The sequence below is a fragment of the Salvelinus fontinalis genome, chromosome 26 (genome assembly GCF_029448725.1).
Source record: "Salvelinus fontinalis isolate EN_2023a chromosome 26, ASM2944872v1, whole genome shotgun sequence".
Taxonomy (NCBI): domain Eukaryota; kingdom Metazoa; phylum Chordata; class Actinopteri; order Salmoniformes; family Salmonidae; genus Salvelinus; species Salvelinus fontinalis.
The window spans coordinates 13,187,820-13,200,172 of NC_074690.1; the positions used below are offsets into that span (position 1 = coordinate 13,187,820).

The following is a 12,353-nucleotide window of genomic DNA, read 5'->3' on the forward strand; positions in this document are numbered from 1 at the left end:
TATCGCTATTTCTGACTTTCGTGACTCCTCTACTTGGTTGGAATATGTTTGTATGCTTTTGTAAGTGGGGTGCTGTTCTCAGATAAACGCATGGTATGCTTTCGCAGAAAAGCCTTTTTGAAATTTGACAAAGCGGCTGGATTAACAAGAAGTTCATCTTTAAACCAATGTATAACACTTGTATTTTTGTGAATTTTTATTATGACTATTTCTGTGTTTTGAATTTGGTGCTCTGCAATTTCACCGGATGTTGTCGAGGTGGGTTGCTAGCAGAACACCTGCGCCGAGATGTTAACCCTGGAGGTTCAGATTAAAAATCCTAAAGTCTTCAGACTAAGCTGTTTTGGCTCTGGGAGTGTATTGTCCACAGGTGAACATGTCATGGAAAGTCATAGAAAATGAGAGTGTAGAAAGACTTCCTAGTGAAGGAAGGAAAACATTACGTCACGCCCGAACAGGGACTTGAACCCTTGACCCTCAGATTAAAAGTCTGATGCTCTACCGACTGAGCTATCCGGGCTGTGCAAATGCCTATTTTCATACACCTAACCTGCCGGGCAGAGGCACATGCTGACGAGGGGGCATTGTCAGATGGTATATTTCCCCAGAGAACCAGGTCTCCATTCCAAATTATACAGTCAACGAAATCTGAACTAGGCATCCCCTCCAAAGATGAAATTTATCAAAGACTTCGTGGCGCAATGGTAGCGCGTCTGACTCCAGATCAGAAGGTTGCGTGTTCAAAACACGTCGTGGTCAGTGTTTTTATGTGTGTAATCTCTGCCTTCTTTACTCAATGAATCAGCACTAGTACCAATGTGCATTTACAGTACTAATCTCACACGAAAACAAACAAACCAATGCTACTTTACATGACAATTGTCTCTCACAAAAGCCTGGCACACTGCAAATTCCTAAATCAGATGATGCTGTGTGATTGATAGACTTAAATCAGTCTTCGAACAGGGAGTTTAACTTCTTATGGCTTGGGGGCAGTATTTCGACGTCTGGATGAGAAGCGTGCCCCAAGTAAACTGCCTGTTACTCAGGTCCGGAAGCTTGGATATGCATATAATGGGCAGATTTGGATAGAACACACTCTAAAGTTTCCAAAACTGTTAAAATTATGTCTGTGAGTATAACAGAACTGATAGGGCAGGCAAAAACCAGAGGAAAATCCATCCAGGAAGTGGGCTTTTTTTGATGTGGGTAGTTTTCAAATGAATGTGACTGCAACCAGATGAAGATCTTCAAAGGTAAGTGATTCATTTTATCGCTATTTCTGACTTTCGTGACTCCTCTACTTGGTTGGAATATGTTTGTATGCTTTTGTAAGTGGGGTGCTGTCCTCAGATAAACGCATGGTATGCTTTCGCAGAAAAGCCTTTTTGAAATCTGACAAAGCGGCTGGATTAACAAGAAGTTCATCTTTAACCTGTCTAGGATCAGCGTGGCGCTAGCGGCACACCCCCCCCCCCCCCACTGAAAAACCAGTGCCGCGAAATTCAAAAAAAATATTTTTTTAAAATATTTAACTTTCACACATTAAAGTCCAATACAGCTAATGAAAGACACAGATCTTATGAATCCAGTCAACATTTCCGATTTTTAAAATGTTTTACAGGGAAGACACAATATGTAAAGATGTACATCTATTACCTAAAAACACATTAGCATAATCCACCATCTTTTATTTGTCCACCAACACCAGTAGCCATCACCAATTCGGCTAAACTAAGATATTTATAGCCCCTAACCAACAAAAAAACTCATTAGATGACAGTCTGATAACATATTTATGGTATGGGATAGGTTTTGTTAGAAAAAAGTGCATATTTCAGGTATATGGCATAGTTTACAATTGCACCCACCATCACAAATGGACTAGAATAATTACAATGAGCAACGTGTTTACCTAACTACTAATCATCAAACATTTCGTAAAAATACACAGCATACACGAATCGAAAGACACAGATCCTGTGAATACAGACAATATTTCAGATTTTCTAAGTGTCTTACAGCGAAAACACAATAAATCGTTATATTAGCTTAGCACATAGCAATTAGCAGCCCAGCATTGATTCTAGCCAAAGTGAGCGATAAAAGTCAACATCGCCAAAAGATATTAATTTTTTCACTAACCTTCTCAGAATTCTTCCGATGACACTCCTGTAACATCACATTACAACATGCATATACAGTTTGATCGAAAATGTTTATATTTAGCCACCAAAATCATGGTTAGACAATGTGAAATGTAGACAAGCTGGTAAAGAAAACGTCCTTGCGCCACTTAGACAGTGATCTACTCTTATACATAAATACTCATAAACGTGACTAAAAAATATAGGGTGGACAGGGATTGATAGACAATTTAATTCTTAATACAATTGCGTTATTACATTTTTTAATTTATCCTTACTTTTCAATACAGTTTGCGCCAAGCGAAGCTACGTCAAAAAACATGGCGTCCTAAGCCACTAAAATGTTTCGACAGAAACACGATTTATCATAATAAAAATGTCCTACCTTGAGCTGTTCTTCCATCAGTATCTTGGGCAAAGGATCCTTTCTTGGGAGAAATCGTCTTTTGGTGGAAAGCTGTCCTCTTGCCATGTGGAAATGTCAACTACGTTCGGGATGAACTGAAAAGCGTTCCCAACTTTTCACATCGTTGCAAAAATAAATGTCCCAAAATCGCACTAAACGGATATAAATTGCTATAAAACGCTTTAAATTAACTACTTTGTGATGTTTGTAACTCCTATAACGAGTGAAAAGATGACCGGAGAAATATAACAGGCTAAACTAACGCTTGGAACAGGAGAGGGTCGGTGTCTTCCACGCGCGTTACGCAGCAAGAAAAGACTTGCTAGCTAAAGGTTTTTTTCATTTGTAGGGCCTGTGAACGAGCAATCGAGCCCGTTGGAATCGTCATCACGTAAAGGCATCCAGGGGAAGACGTAAGAAGTGTCCGTATAGTCATAGCAACGACAGTGCCCGTTTAAATGACTTCAGAAAAGTGGCCAACGTTTCTCAAATCTGACTCCATGTCAGGGAAATTGCTGTAGAATGGGCTCTGTTCCACTTAGAGACAAAATTTCAACTCCTATAGAAACTATAGACTGTTTTCTATCCAATAATAATAATAATATGCATATTGTACGATCAAGGATTTTGTGGGAAGCCGTTTAAAAAATTAGCCACATTAGCATAAATAGTCTAAACAGCGCCCCCATCCCCAACAGGTTAAGCCAATGTATAACACTTGAATTTTTGTGAATTTTAATTATGACTATTTCTGTGTTTTGAATTTGGTGCTCTGCAATTTCACCGGATGTTGTCGAGGTGGGTTGCTAGTAGAACACCTGCGCCGAGAGGTTAAAACTGGAGGTTCAGATTAAAAATCCTAAAGTCTTCAGACTAAGCTGTTTTGGCTCTGGGAGTGTATTGTCCACAGGTGAACATGTCATGGAAAGTCATAGAAAAGGAGAGTGTAGAAAGACTTCCTAGTGAAGGAAGGAGAACATTACGACAGACCCGAACAGGGACTTGAACACTGGACCCTCAGATTAAAAGTCTGATGCTCTACCGACTGAGCTATCTGGGCTCTGCAAATGCCTATTTTCATACACCTAACCGGCCGGGCAGAGGCACGTGCTGACGAGGGGGTATTGTCAGATGGTATATTTCCCCAGAGAACCAGGTCTCCATTCCAAATTATACAGTCAACGAAATCTGAACTAGGCATCCCCTCCAAAGATGCATTTTGTCCAAGACTACGTGGCTCAACGGTAGCGCGTCTGTCTCCAGATCAGAAGGTTGCGTGTTCAAATCACGTCGTGGTCTGTGTTTTTATGTGTGTAATCTCTGCCGCCTTTACTCATTGAATCAGCACTAGTACCAATGTGCCTTTACAGTTCTAATCTCACATGAAAACAAACAAACCAATGCTACTTTACATGACAATTGTCTCTCACAAAAGCCTGGCACACTGCAAATTCCTAAATCAGATGATGCTGTGTGATTGATAGACTTAAATCAGTCTTCGAACAGGGAGTTTAAATTCTTATGGCTTGGGGGCAGTATTTCGACGTCTGGATGAGAAGCGTGCCCCAAGTAAACTGCCTGTTACTCAGGTCCGGAAGCTAGGATATGCATATAATGGGCAGATTTGGATAGAACACACTCTAAAGTTTCCAAAACTGTTAAAATGATGTCTGTGAGTATAACAGAACTGATATGGCAGGCGAAAACCTGAGGAAAATCCATCCAGGAAGTGGGATTTTTTTGATGTGGGTAGTTTTCAAATGAATGTGACTGCAACCAGATGAAGATCTTCAAAGGTAAGTGATTCATTTTATCGCTATTTCTGACTTTCGTGACTCCTCTACTTGGTTGGAATATGTTTGTATGCTTTTGTAAGTGGGGTGCTGTCCTCAGATAAACGCATGGTATGCTTTCGCAGAAAAGCCTTTTTGAAATCTGACAAAGCGGCTGGATTAACAAGAAGTTCATCTTTAAGCCAATGTATAACACTTGTATTTTTGTGAATTTTTATTATGACTATTTCTGTGTTTTGAATTTGGTGCTCTGCAATTTCACGGGATGTTGTCGAGGTGGGTTGCTAGTAGAACACCTGCGCCGAGAGGTTAAACCTGGAGGTTCAGATTAAAAATCCTAAAGTCTTCAGACTAAGCTGTTTTGGCTCTGGGAGTGTATTGTCCACAGGTGAACATGTCATGGAAAGTCATAGAAAATGAGAGTGTAGAAAGACTTCCTAGTGAAGGAAGGAAAACATTACGTCACGCCCGAACAGGGACTTGAACCCTTGACCCTCAGATTAAAAGTCTGATGCTCTACCGACTGAGCTATCCGGGCTGTGCAAATGCCTATTTTCATACACCTAACCTGCCGGGCAGAGGCACATGCTGACGAGGGGGCATTGTCAGATGGTATATTTCCCCAGAGAACCAGGTCTCCATTCCAAATTATACAGTCAACGAAATCTGAACTAGGCATCCCCTCCAAAGATGAAATTTATCAAAGACTTCGTGGCGCAATGGTAGCGCGTCTGACTCCAGATCAGAAGGTTGCGTGTTCAAAACACGTCGTGGTCAGTGTTTTTATGTGTGTAATCTCTGCCTTCTTTACTCAATGAATCAGCACTAGTACCAATGTGCATTTACAGTACTAATCTCACACGAAAACAAACAAACCAATGCTACTTTACATGACAATTGTCTCTCACAAAAGCCTGGCACACTGCAAATTCCTAAATCAGATGATGCTGTGTGATTGATAGACTTAAATCAGTCTTCGAACAGGGAGTTTAACTTCTTATGGCTTGGGGGCAGTATTTCGACGTCTGGATGAGAAGCGTGCCCCAAGTAAACTGCCTGTTACTCAGGTCCGGAAGCTTGGATATGCATATAATGGGCAGATTTGGATAGAACACACTCTAAAGTTTCCAAAACTGTTAAAATTATGTCTGTGAGTATAACAGAACTGATAGGGCAGGCAAAAACCAGAGGAAAATCCATCCAGGAAGTGGGCTTTTTTTGATGTGGGTAGTTTTCAAATGAATGTGACTGCAACCAGATGAAGATCTTCAAAGGTAAGTGATTCATTTTATCGCTATTTCTGACTTTCGTGACTCCTCTACTTGGTTGGAATATGTTTGTATGCTTTTGTAAGTGGGGTGCTGTCCTCAGATAAACGCATGGTATGCTTTCGCAGAAAAGCCTTTTTGAAATCTGACAAAGCGGCTGGATTAACAAGAAGTTCATCTTTAACCTGTCTAGGATCAGCGTGGCGCTAGCGGCACACCCCCCCCCCCCCCACTGAAAAACCAGTGCCGCGAAATTCAAAAAAAATATTTTTTTAAAATATTTAACTTTCACACATTAAAGTCCAATACAGCTAATGAAAGACACAGATCTTATGAATCCAGTCAACATTTCCGATTTTTAAAATGTTTTACAGGGAAGACACAATATGTAAAGATGTACATCTATTACCTAAAAACACATTAGCATAATCCACCATCTTTTATTTGTCCACCAACACCAGTAGCCATCACCAATTCGGCTAAACTAAGATATTTATAGCCCCTAACCAACAAAAAAACTCATTAGATGACAGTCTGATAACATATTTATGGTATGGGATAGGTTTTGTTAGAAAAAAGTGCATATTTCAGGTATATGGCATAGTTTACAATTGCACCCACCATCACAAATGGACTAGAATAATTACAATGAGCAACGTGTTTACCTAACTACTAATCATCAAACATTTCGTAAAAATACACAGCATACACGAATCGAAAGACACAGATCCTGTGAATACAGACAATATTTCAGATTTTCTAAGTGTCTTACAGCGAAAACACAATAAATCGTTATATTAGCTTAGCACATAGCAATTAGCAGCCCAGCATTGATTCTAGCCAAAGTGAGCGATAAAAGTCAACATCGCCAAAAGATATTAATTTTTTCACTAACCTTCTCAGAATTCTTCCGATGACACTCCTGTAACATCACATTACAACATGCATATACAGTTTGATCGAAAATGTTTATATTTAGCCACCAAAATCATGGTTAGACAATGTGAAATGTAGACAAGCTGGTAAAGAAAACGTCCTTGCGCCACTTAGACAGTGATCTACTCTTATACATAAATACTCATAAACGTGACTAAAAAATATAGGGTGGACAGGGATTGATAGACAATTTAATTCTTAATACAATTGCGTTATTACATTTTTTAATTTATCCTTACTTTTCAATACAGTTTGCGCCAAGCGAAGCTACGTCAAAAAACATGGCGTCCTAAGCCACTAAAATGTTTCGACAGAAACACGATTTATCATAATAAAAATGTCCTACCTTGAGCTGTTCTTCCATCAGTATCTTGGGCAAAGGATCCTTTCTTGGGAGAAATCGTCTTTTGGTGGAAAGCTGTCCTCTTGCCATGTGGAAATGTCAACTACGTTCGGGATGAACTGAAAAGCGTTCCCAACTTTTCACATCGTTGCAAAAATAAATGTCCCAAAATCGCACTAAACGGATATAAATTGCTATAAAACGCTTTAAATTAACTACTTTGTGATGTTTGTAACTCCTATAACGAGTGAAAAGATGACCGGAGAAATATAACAGGCTAAACTAACGCTTGGAACAGGAGAGGGTCGGTGTCTTCCACGCGCGTTACGCAGCAAGAAAAGACTTGCTAGCTAAAGGTTTTTTTCATTTGTAGGGCCTGTGAACGAGCAATCGAGCCCGTTGGAATCGTCATCACGTAAAGGCATCCAGGGGAAGACGTAAGAAGTGTCCGTATAGTCATAGCAACGACAGTGCCCGTTTAAATGACTTCAGAAAAGTGGCCAACGTTTCTCAAATCTGACTCCATGTCAGGGAAATTGCTGTAGAATGGGCTCTGTTCCACTTAGAGACAAAATTTCAACTCCTATAGAAACTATAGACTGTTTTCTATCCAATAATAATAATAATATGCATATTGTACGATCAAGGATTTTGTGGGAAGCCGTTTAAAAAATTAGCCACATTAGCATAAATAGTCTAAACAGCGCCCCCATCCCCAACAGGTTAAGCCAATGTATAACACTTGAATTTTTGTGAATTTTAATTATGACTATTTCTGTGTTTTGAATTTGGTGCTCTGCAATTTCACCGGATGTTGTCGAGGTGGGTTGCTAGTAGAACACCTGCGCCGAGAGGTTAAACCTGGAGGTTCAGATTAAAAATCCTAAAGTCTTCAGACTAAGCTGTTTTGGCTCTGGGAGTGTATTGTCCACAGGTGAACATGTCATGGAAAGTCATAGAAAAGGAGAGTGTAGAAAGACTTCCTAGTGAAGGAAGGAGAACATTACGACAGACCCGAACAGGGACTTGAACACTGGACCCTCAGATTAAAAGTCTGATGCTCTACCGACTGAGCTATCTGGGCTCTGCAAATGCCTATTTTCATACACCTAACCGGCCGGGCAGAGGCACGTGCTGACGAGGGGGTATTGTCAGATGGTATATTTCCCCAGAGAACCAGGTCTCCATTCCAAATTATACAGTCAACGAAATCTGAACTAGGCATCCCCTCCAAAGATGCATTTTGTCCAAGACTACGTGGCTCAACGGTAGCGCGTCTGTCTCCAGATCAGAAGGTTGCGTGTTCAAATCACGTCGTGGTCTGTGTTTTTATGTGTGTAATCTCTGCCGCCTTTACTCATTGAATCAGCACTAGTACCAATGTGCCTTTACAGTTCTAATCTCACATGAAAACAAACAAACCAATGCTACTTTACATGACAATTGTCTCTCACAAAAGCCTGGCACACTGCAAATTCCTAAATCAGATGATGCTGTGTGATTGATAGACTTAAATCAGTCTTCGAACAGGGAGTTTAAATTCTTATGGCTTGGGGGCAGTATTTCGACGTCTGGATGAGAAGCGTGCCCCAAGTAAACTGCCTGTTACTCAGGTCCGGAAGCTAGGATATGCATATAATGGGCAGATTTGGATAGAACACACTCTAAAGTTTCCAAAACTGTTAAAATGATGTCTGTGAGTATAACAGAACTGATATGGCAGGCGAAAACCTGAGGAAAATCCATCCAGGAAGTGGGATTTTTTTGATGTGGGTAGTTTTCAAATGAATGTGACTGCAACCAGATGAAGATCTTCAAAGGTAAGTGATTCATTTTATCGCTATTTCTGACTTTCGTGACTCCTCTACTTGGTTGGAATATGTTTGTATGCTTTTGTAAGTGGGGTGCTGTCCTCAGATAAACGCATGGTATGCTTTCGCAGAAAAGCCTTTTTGAAATCTGACAAAGCGGCTGGATTAACAAGAAGTTCATCTTTAAGCCAATGTATAACACTTGTATTTTTGTGAATTTTTATTATGACTATTTCTGTGTTTTGAATTTGGTGCTCTGCAATTTCACGGGATGTTGTCGAGGTGGGTTGCTAGTAGAACACCTGCGCCGAGAGGTTAAACCTGGAGGTTCAGATTAAAAATCCTAAAGTCTTCAGACTAAGCTATTTTGGCTCTGGGAGTGTATTGTCCACAGGTGAATATGTCATGGAAAGTCATAGAAAATGAGAGTGTAGAAAGACTTCCTAGTGAAGGAAGGAGAACAAAATACATCACACCCGAATAGGGACTTGAACCCTGGACCCTGAGATTAAAAGTCTGATGCTCTACCGACTGAGCTATCCGGGCTCTGCAAATACCTATTTTCATACACCTAACCTGCCGGGCAGAGGCACGTGCTGACGAGGGGCCATTGTCAGTTGGTATATTTCCCCAGAGAACCAGGTCTCCATTCCAAATTATACAGTCAACGAAATCTGAACTAGGCATCCCCTCCAAAGATGAAAATTGTCCAAGACTACGTGGCGCAACGGTAGCGCGTCTGACTCCAGATCAGAAGGTTGTGTTTTCAAATCACGTCTGGTTTTTATGTTTGTAATCTCTGCCTTCCTTACTCAATGAATCAGCACTAGTACCAATGTGCCTTTACAGTACTAATCTCACACGAAAACAAACAAACCAATGCTACTTTACATGACAATTGTCTCTCACAAAAGCCTGGCACACTGCAAATTCCTAAATCAGATGATGCTGTGTGATTGATAGACTTAAATCAGTCTTCGAACAGGGAGTTTAACTTCTTATTGCTTGGGGGCAGTATTTCGACGTCTGGATGAGAAGCGTGCCCCAAGTAAACTGCCTGTTACTCAGGCCCGGAAGCTAGGATATGCATATAATGGGCAGATTTGGATAGAACACACTCTAAAGTTTCCAAAACTGTTAAAATTATGTCTGTGAGTATAACAGAACTGATATGGCAGGCGAAAACCTGAGGAAAATCCATCCAGGAAGTGGGCTTTTTTTGATGTGGGTAGTTTTCAAATAAATGTGACTGCAACCAGATGAAGATCTTCAAAGGTAAGTGATTCATTTTATCGCTATTTCTGACTTTCGTGACTCCTCTACTTGGTTGGAATATGTTTGTATGCTTTTGTAAGTGGGGTGCTGTTCTCAGATAAACGCATGGTATGCTTTCGCAGAAAAGCCTTTTTGAAATTTGACAAAGCGGCTGGATTAACAAGAAGTTCATCTTTAAACCAATGTATAACACTTGTATTTTTGTGAATTTTTATTATGACTATTTCTGTGTTTTGAATTTGGTGCTCTGCAATTTCACCGGATGTTGTCGAGGTGGGTTGCTAGCAGAACACCTGCGCCGAGATGTTAACCCTGGAGGTTCAGATTAAAAATCCTAAAGTCTTCAGAATAAGCTGTTTTGGCTCTGGGAGTGTATTGTCCACAGGTGAACATGTCATGGAAAGTCATAGAAAATGAGAGTGTAGAAAGACTTCCTAATGAAGGAAGGAAAACATTACGTCACGCCCGAACATGGACTTGAACCCTGGACCCTCAGATTAAAAGTCTGATGCTCTACCGACTGAGCTATCCGGGCTGTGCAAATGCCTATTTTCATACACCTAACCTGCCGGGCAGAGGCACATGCTGACGAGGGGGCATTGTCAGATGGTATATTTCCCCAGAGAACCAGGTCTCCATTCCAAATTATACAGTCAACGAAATCTGAACTAGGCATCCCCTCCAAAGATGAAATTTATCAAAGACTTCGTGGCGCAATGGTAGCGCGTCTGACTCCAGATCAGAAGGTTGCGTGTTCAAAACACGTCGTGGTCAGTGTTTTTATGTGTGTAATCTCTGCCTTCTTTACTCAATGAATCAGCACTAGTACCAATGTGCATTTACAGTACTAATCTCACACGAAAACAAACAAACCAATGCTACTTTACATGACAATTGTCTCTCACAAAAGCCTGGCACACTGCAAATTCCTAAATCAGATGATGCTGTGTGATTGATAGACTTAAATCAGTCTTCGAACAGGGAGTTTAACTTCTTATGGCTTGGGGGCAGTATTTCGACGTCTGGATGAGAAGCGTGCCCCAAGTAAACTGCCTGTTACTCAGGTCCGGAAGCTTGGATATGCATATAATGGGCAGATTTGGATAGAACACACTCTAAAGTTTCCAAAACTGTTAAAATTACGTCTGTGAGTATAACAGAACTGATAGGGCAGGCAAAAACCAGAGGAACATCCATCCAGGAAGTGGGCTTTTTTTGATGTGGGTAGTTTTCAAATGAATGTGACTGCAACCAGATGAAGATCTTCAAAGGTAAGTGATTCATTTTATCGCTATTTCTGACTTTCGTGACTCCTCTACTTGGTTGGAATATGTTTGTATGCTTTTGTAAGTGGGGTGCTGTCCTCAGATAAACGCATGGTATGCTTTCGCAGAAAAGCCTTTTTGAAATCTGACAAAGCGGCTGGATTAACAAGAAGTTCATCTTTAACCTGTCTAGGATCAGCGTGGCGCTAGCGGCACACCCCCCCCCCCCCCACTGAAAAACCAGTGCCGCGAAATTCAAAAAAAATATTTTTTTAAAATATTTAACTTTCACACATTAAAGTCCAATACAGCTAATGAAAGACACAGATCTTATGAATCCAGTCAACATTTCCGATTTTTAAAATGTTTTACAGGGAAGACACAATATGTAAAGATGTACATCTATTACCTAAAAACACATTAGCATAATCCACCATCTTTTATTTGTCCACCAACACCAGTAGCCATCACCAATTCGGCTAAACTAAGATATTTATAGCCCCTAACCAACAAAAAAACTCATTAGATGACAGTCTGATAACATATTTATGGTATGGGATAGGTTTTGTTAGAAAAAAGTGCATATTTCAGGTATATGGCATAGTTTACAATTGCACCCACCATCACAAATGGACTAGAATAATTACAATGAGCAACGTGTTTACCTAACTACTAATCATCAAACATTTCGTAAAAATACACAGCATACACGAATCGAAAGACACAGATCCTGTGAATACAGACAATATTTCAGATTTTCTAAGTGTCTTACAGCGAAAACACAATAAATCGTTATATTAGCTTAGCACATAGCAATTAGCAGCCCAGCATTGATTCTAGCCAAAGTGAGCGATAAAAGTCAACATCGCCAAAAGATATTAATTTTTTCACTAACCTTCTCAGAATTCTTCCGATGACACTCCTGTAACATCACATTACAACATGCATATACAGTTTGATCGAAAATGTTTATATTTAGCCACCAAAATCATGGTTAGACAATGTGAAATGTAGACAAGCTGGTAAAGAAAACGTCCTTGCGCCACTTAGACAGTGATCTACTCTTATACATAAATACTCATAAACGTGACTAAAAAATATAGGGTGGA

At 40.2% G+C, this 12,353-nt stretch overlaps 6 non-coding genes across 6 annotated transcripts; 3 read left to right on the forward strand and 3 right to left on the reverse strand.

Moving 5' to 3' along the window:
• Nucleotides 1–447: 447 nt before the first annotated feature.
• On the reverse strand, nt 448–520 carry trnak-uuu (transfer RNA lysine (anticodon UUU)). The gene has a single exon. It is a non-coding gene; the product is annotated as a tRNA-Lys (tRNA).
• A 167-nt stretch (nt 521–687) lies between these two features.
• Nucleotides 688–759, forward strand: trnaw-cca (transfer RNA tryptophan (anticodon CCA)). Its single transcript has one exon. It is a non-coding gene; the product is annotated as a tRNA-Trp (tRNA).
• Nucleotides 760–4,811: 4,052 nt separating this feature from the next.
• On the reverse strand, nt 4,812–4,884 carry trnak-uuu (transfer RNA lysine (anticodon UUU)). Its single transcript has one exon. It is a non-coding gene; the product is annotated as a tRNA-Lys (tRNA).
• Nucleotides 4,885–5,051: 167 nt separating this feature from the next.
• trnaw-cca (transfer RNA tryptophan (anticodon CCA)) lies at nt 5,052–5,123 on the forward strand. The gene has a single exon. It is a non-coding gene; the product is annotated as a tRNA-Trp (tRNA).
• A 5,318-nt stretch (nt 5,124–10,441) lies between these two features.
• On the reverse strand, nt 10,442–10,514 carry trnak-uuu (transfer RNA lysine (anticodon UUU)). The gene has a single exon. It is a non-coding gene; the product is annotated as a tRNA-Lys (tRNA).
• A 167-nt stretch (nt 10,515–10,681) lies between these two features.
• trnaw-cca (transfer RNA tryptophan (anticodon CCA)) lies at nt 10,682–10,753 on the forward strand. Its single transcript has one exon. It is a non-coding gene; the product is annotated as a tRNA-Trp (tRNA).
• Nucleotides 10,754–12,353: the final 1,600 nt, after the last annotated feature.